Below are 5,889 nucleotides of genomic sequence, written 5' to 3' on the forward strand. Positions count from 1 at the left end.
ACATCCCAGAGAGAACATTGGCAGGAAACTCTCAGATATCCCATGCAGCAATTTTTTCACTGATATGTCTCCTAAAGCAAAGGACATAAAGGAAAGAATAAACAAGTGGGACCTCATCAAAATAAGAAGCTTCTGCATGGCAAAAGAAAACATCAGCAAAATGAAAAGGGAGCCAACCACATAGGAAAATATATTCGCTAATGATACATCAGATAGAGATTTGATCTCCAAGATACATAAAGAACTCACTTGACTCCACTCCAAGAAGACAAACGATCCAATCAAAAAACGGGCAAAGGACCTAGGCAGACGCTTTCCCAAGGAGGATACAGAGGGCCCAGAGGCATTTGAAAGGATGCTCAGCATCACTAGCCATCAGAGAAATGCAGATCAAAACCACCATGAGGTACCACCTCACACCAGTCAGAATGGCCATCATAAACAGATCAACAAACAACAGGTGCTGGTGAGGCTGTGGAGAAAAGGGAACCTTAGTACACTGTTGGTGGGAATGCAGACTGGTGCAGCCACAATGGAAAGCAGTGTGGAATTTCCTCAAAAATCTGAAAATGGAACTTTTTGATCCAGTGATTCCCCTGCTGGGACTATACCCTAAGAACACCAATACAAAAGAACCTATGCACCCCAATGTTCATAGCAGCACAATTTACAATAGCCAAGTGTTGGAAGCAACCTAAATGCCCATCAGTAGATGATTGGATCAAAAAGTAATGGTACATATACCCAATGGAATACTACGCAGCAGAAAGAAAAAAAGAACTACTAAACTTCGCGACAGCATGGATGGAACTGAGAGCATTATGCTAAACGAAATAAGCCAGGGGGCAAAAGACAAATACCATATGATCTCACCTATAAGCGGAACCTAATCAACAATACAAAGATGCAAGGAAAATAAGATCAGCAACATGAAAGGAAAAGAAATCAACAGAGACAAGAGGGAAGGGGGCGGGGCGGGGAAAAGGAAGGGAAGGGGAAAGTCAAGGAACATATAGCAAGGACTCATGGTCAATACCAAAGGGGAAGAGCTGAGGGAGGGAAGGAGGGAGGGGCAAGGGAAAGAGGTGGGGGTGAGGCAGAGACAAATGTATTTGAAAAAATAAATTAAAATAAAATTTAAAAATAATATGCTCACAGGAGATTCAAACACTGAAATTATCAGACATAAAACTTAAAATAAATATCAGTAAGTTAAAAAATAAATGGCAAGATGGACAATTTCAGCCAATAACTGAAAGCATCAAAAAAACAGAATGAGCTTTCTACAACCGGAAAACACAATCACTATTCAACAACAATATCTTCAAGATCAGATTAGGTGAAAGTGTTGAGAAAGTCAGTAAACTGTAATTTAGATCAAAGGAACATATACGGTATACAACAGAGAGACCAAAAGATGTAAAACATAAAAAAGTGTTTGAGACACAGTGTAAAGATCCTACATATGTAATTGTTACTGATGTAACATTTATTAATGCAACTATTGTCTCCTGACTAGCTCCTGACTGATAAGGGTGACTCCCAGGGAGCAAAATCAGCAGGAGGTAGCCACAGCTTTGGGAGTGGGGTAGTGCAGCAGGGATGCTGGCCTTTGTACACTGGGGTGTGGTGCTTCTTCCTGTATTGCTTTCTGCCCTACCTGTATCATGGATGGCTCTGGCTGGAGAAATCTAAGGGACATGGGCCAATGCAAAGGACACTCGGTGAGCTGCTTGGAAGGTAAGGTGGCATCCTCTGGCAATTCCTAGAGTGGGCTACGCCACCAAAGCTGAGTGGGCTTCAAGAACATGGTGTCAGAGTGAGGACTTGGCCTTTTAGGGGAATTAGTGGACCCAGCAGTGATAAATTATAACTACAGCAAGCCTGTTGCAGAGTCATTGAAACACCCCAATCTTCCCGTGTGACAGACATGGTGCTGAGCGCTGTGTTTATTATCTCATTCATCCTCAGATCTTCCTTTCATGATTGCTCCCTGTGTTAGTTACCTAGCATTGCCAAAATGAAGCACCATGAACTGCATGCTGCAAAACAGCAGCAGTCGATTCTCTCACCGTCTGGAGACTAGACGTCCACACTGAAGTGGTCGGCAGTCCACACTCCCTCTCCCACTGCTACCAGGAATCCCAGGTGCTCCGAGGTTTGCAGAGCCTCACTCTGAGCTCTGCCTGACTCTTACACGGTGTCCTCCATGTTTCGCAGTCTCCACATGTCTTCACATGGCGTCATCCTCTTCTCACCAGGACTCCAGTGGTACTGGATTAGGCCTGCCCTAAAACTTAATCTTACCGAGATTACATCTCCAAAGGCCCGATTCCCAAATAACATCCCATTCACAGGTACCGTGGGCTAGGACTTCAACACATCTTTCGCAGTGACAATACGATATTTTTGCCCTGCCTCCCAGCCAAGGGCCCATTTTCCTCCCTGTGGGGCAACGTGATGCAGAGGTTAGGACTGGTGTGCCGTTGGGGAAACTGAGGCTCAGTGCTGTCAGCTAACTAGCCTCCAAACCATCAAGAACCAAGAAATGTCAGGCCCGGAAAGGATCCCAGACTGTGACAACAGGCCATCCTGCTAACCCAGGGGTTCCTTTTAAGAAATTGCCCCATCTTCAAGATTGAAACATTTCTTCTGACAGAAACCTCACAGGCTTCTCTTTCTGAGCAGCTCTCAGCTAGGAACTGTTTCAAAGATCATGTGGTTCTGCCCCTGGGACAAGAGAAAAGGTGCATTTTTCGCCCCTGGTTGGAACATTGGAAAGCAAATGCCTTTTCTCTGTGAGCCAAACGCTTGGCTTTCTCATCTGCCTGAGATGGTTTGAACAATGAATAATTTAAGTGGACTGAGTTTCCATAGAGAGTCACTGAAAGCGTCCTGTTTTATTATCCTTGATGGGCTTAAGTGATATTAAAGATTCACGCGTGAGGAAAAAAAGAGCACAAGTTGACGGGGGTAAAATGCAGCCCCAAGAATGACGTGGGCCTGCTTCTTTGCCCCTTTCCACCACGCTCTCCCTCTAAATCAAGCAAAATGCAGACATCCTGGAGAAGAGTTTCAAGTTTCTAGCTACTTCTGTGAGATTCCAAATATGTGAAAATACAGTTGACAGCAATGAAATCTTTGACTATCTTGGTTCTTCTTCTGAGGTTGTTATCTGACTCACTGGTTTTCCAAGCGGGGTTCCTGGGCCAGCACACCAGCATCCCCTCGGAAATTGTTAGCAATGTGGGTTCTCCGGTTCCACCCCAGAACTCCTGAAATTTCAGGGGTGCGACCTGGTCATTGCTGTTTGCTGGGGATTTTGATGCACGCTCAAGGTGAGATGTGCTGGCCTGTGATATAGCTGTTGAGCAATTACTACTGGGCCCACTGTATGCTTCTATAGACAACATTAACCCCATTGCGAACTTGGAGTCCTACCTTTCCATCCCCGTGCTAAGTTCTTTACACGCATGAGGTCATTGAACTGTCACATTGGGGAACCAATTCTTCACTCTTGAAGGTGGTCCGCCACAGATAATGTGAACAGTGAGCTCACATGTACTCAGACACATGTGTGTGCACATGTTATAAGTGACTAAACGAATAGATATACCGATTTACTCGAGGCTATTCCTGAGTGAGGATTCAGCTGTTTTCTCCTTTTTTATTTTTAAATTTTTTGTAGCTTCTCAGATTTTTCTACCATGAAAAAGAAGGTTATTATTTCCTTCCACCTTTTTCTCCAACCTTCCCCTTCTCTTTCTTGAATCTATCACTTCTTGTCTGTGCTGCACTATATTACCTCATTGAGGGCAGTGGGCAGCTCAGCTACCTCGTTCCAAGGCTTTGCCATGTGTGGACAGGCATGTAAAGTCTGGGCGCTTAAGAGGAGTTGTTAGATTAACTTGCGGTGGTGAACCATGCAATGTAGTATACAGATGATGTGTCATAGAATTGTACCCCTGAAACCTATTTAATTTTATTAACCAATGTTACCCCATTAAATTCAACTTAAAAAGGGGTTATGGATTTTTAAGAAATGTCTTAATACATTCAAATCTCTCTGCCTGAAGGCAATTATAATATATCATCATACAAATTATAGAAATGTGATTTAAAAATGGAAACTCTTTGTAATTTTGCCCCCCTTCTTTCCCTGCCCCCCCACCCCCACCTGAAGTAACTCCCCTTAACAGTCTGGGATAGAATCTTCTTTTCTTTTTTAAAAAAGACATTATTTATTTATTTTTAGAGAGGGGAAGGGAGGAAGAGAGGGAGAGAAACATCAATGTGTGGTTGCCTCTTGAGTGTCCCCCAGCAGGGCCTGCAACCCAGGCATGTGCCCTACACTGTGAGTCAAACCAGCAACCCTTTTGTTTGCAGGCCAGCACTCAATCCATTGAGCCACACCAGCCAGGACTGAGATAGAATCTTCTGAAGTAGACATCTAGCCATCAATCACATACCTGAAACAACACTGGCTGAGAAATGACCTCTTATGAAATACACTGGATGCTCTGAGTGACATTAACAAGGTGAATTAATGCAGAGGGGGTGTGGTGTGGGCTGTGTCCATAAAAGGAACACAGCCCCGTTCCTTTTATGGGCTGTGTACTATTCCACTTTGTGGTGTGGCTGACCTTGTTCCCACGGAGTCCTCCAATTCACTGCGGATGAAATAACAAACGGGTGGTTACAGACACCAAGTGCTGTCAGGAAAAGGAGAAGGCGATGCCCTCTAGTGGAGAATGCCCCGAGCCCCTGTGCTCGATGGCTTTTATTGAGAGGGTGACAGGCAGACGTAGGCAGCAGAAATGTCTGTATAATCTATCTACATCAACAACTTAAGCTTACAGAGGATAGATATTGTTGAAAGATGACAATGGCAGCAACACACCGAACTGCTTTGGGACAAGAGTTGAGCAAACATTACCGCGCCAGGTGGGTTCTGAGTCAGGGTCCAGGAGTTTTGTAAATTTCTTTCCCAGCATTGAGCTGGCTATTCGGTATATGATTAACAGAGCTTGAGAGAGAAACAAAGCATGCTTCAAAGACTGTAATTTCCTTCTAAACATGATTTCCCCCAGAGGCCATTGGAGTCATTATCAGGTCTTGCATGCCTCCAGCATTAGCGGCATTCCGGCCAAGACTTACGGGTCCTTTCCCAGGCCGCAGCTTAGGCAGGACTACAGTGCCCAATACCACTCAAAGCAGCCCCCTATAATGTGGATTAACTAACTGTAACTTATCTAATCTGTCCTATATTGGGGAAAGCTGACAGTCCACTATAAATAACCCTGTTGTGAACATCTCTCTGTGGATGAAGTGGTAGTCCCAAGAGCTGAAGCATCCAGATAGATTTTTTTTTCCCTTTTGCCTTTATGAAAGAGCAGGAAGACATTTACTTCATGAGAGGGGCCTTTGAAGAAGTGATTCGTTGCTATAACATACACAACAACAAGGATGTCCCCTTGCCACTGACACCCCAACACAGATCCTCTGCCAGGAGGAAGAGAAGGAGATGGGGTCGCTTGGCCTGTGCGGCCAGTGAATGTGGCCCCTGCCCCAAGCGTTAAGTCTGCACATACCACTGACTTTTCAAGCGCATTAATTCAGGGTTCTTGATCAGTAAAGTGATTGGTCAGAATGACGGTCAGGCAGTGTGCCAACAAAAATATAACAAGTGTGGAATGTATAGGGAGCCCCCACCCTCCAAATGACACCCATTAATCCACATGTGGCTCATGTGTGAGGAGAGGTGAACCTCTGCCTCCCACGTTTTCCGAAACAGGTGACTGGGATGCCCCAGAAATATCAATTTTCCTGATTCGTCTTCTTGCTCACAGCTCACTGTCAAGAAAACCTGGAGCTTTTTAAAACCTAGGC

The sequence above is a fragment of the Pteronotus mesoamericanus genome, unplaced genomic scaffold (assembly GCF_021234165.1).
Source record: "Pteronotus mesoamericanus isolate MK-2021 breed Mesoamerican mustached bat unplaced genomic scaffold, CSHL_Meso_final contig_294, whole genome shotgun sequence".
NCBI classification, from domain to species: Eukaryota; Metazoa; Chordata; class Mammalia; order Chiroptera; family Mormoopidae; genus Pteronotus; species Pteronotus mesoamericanus.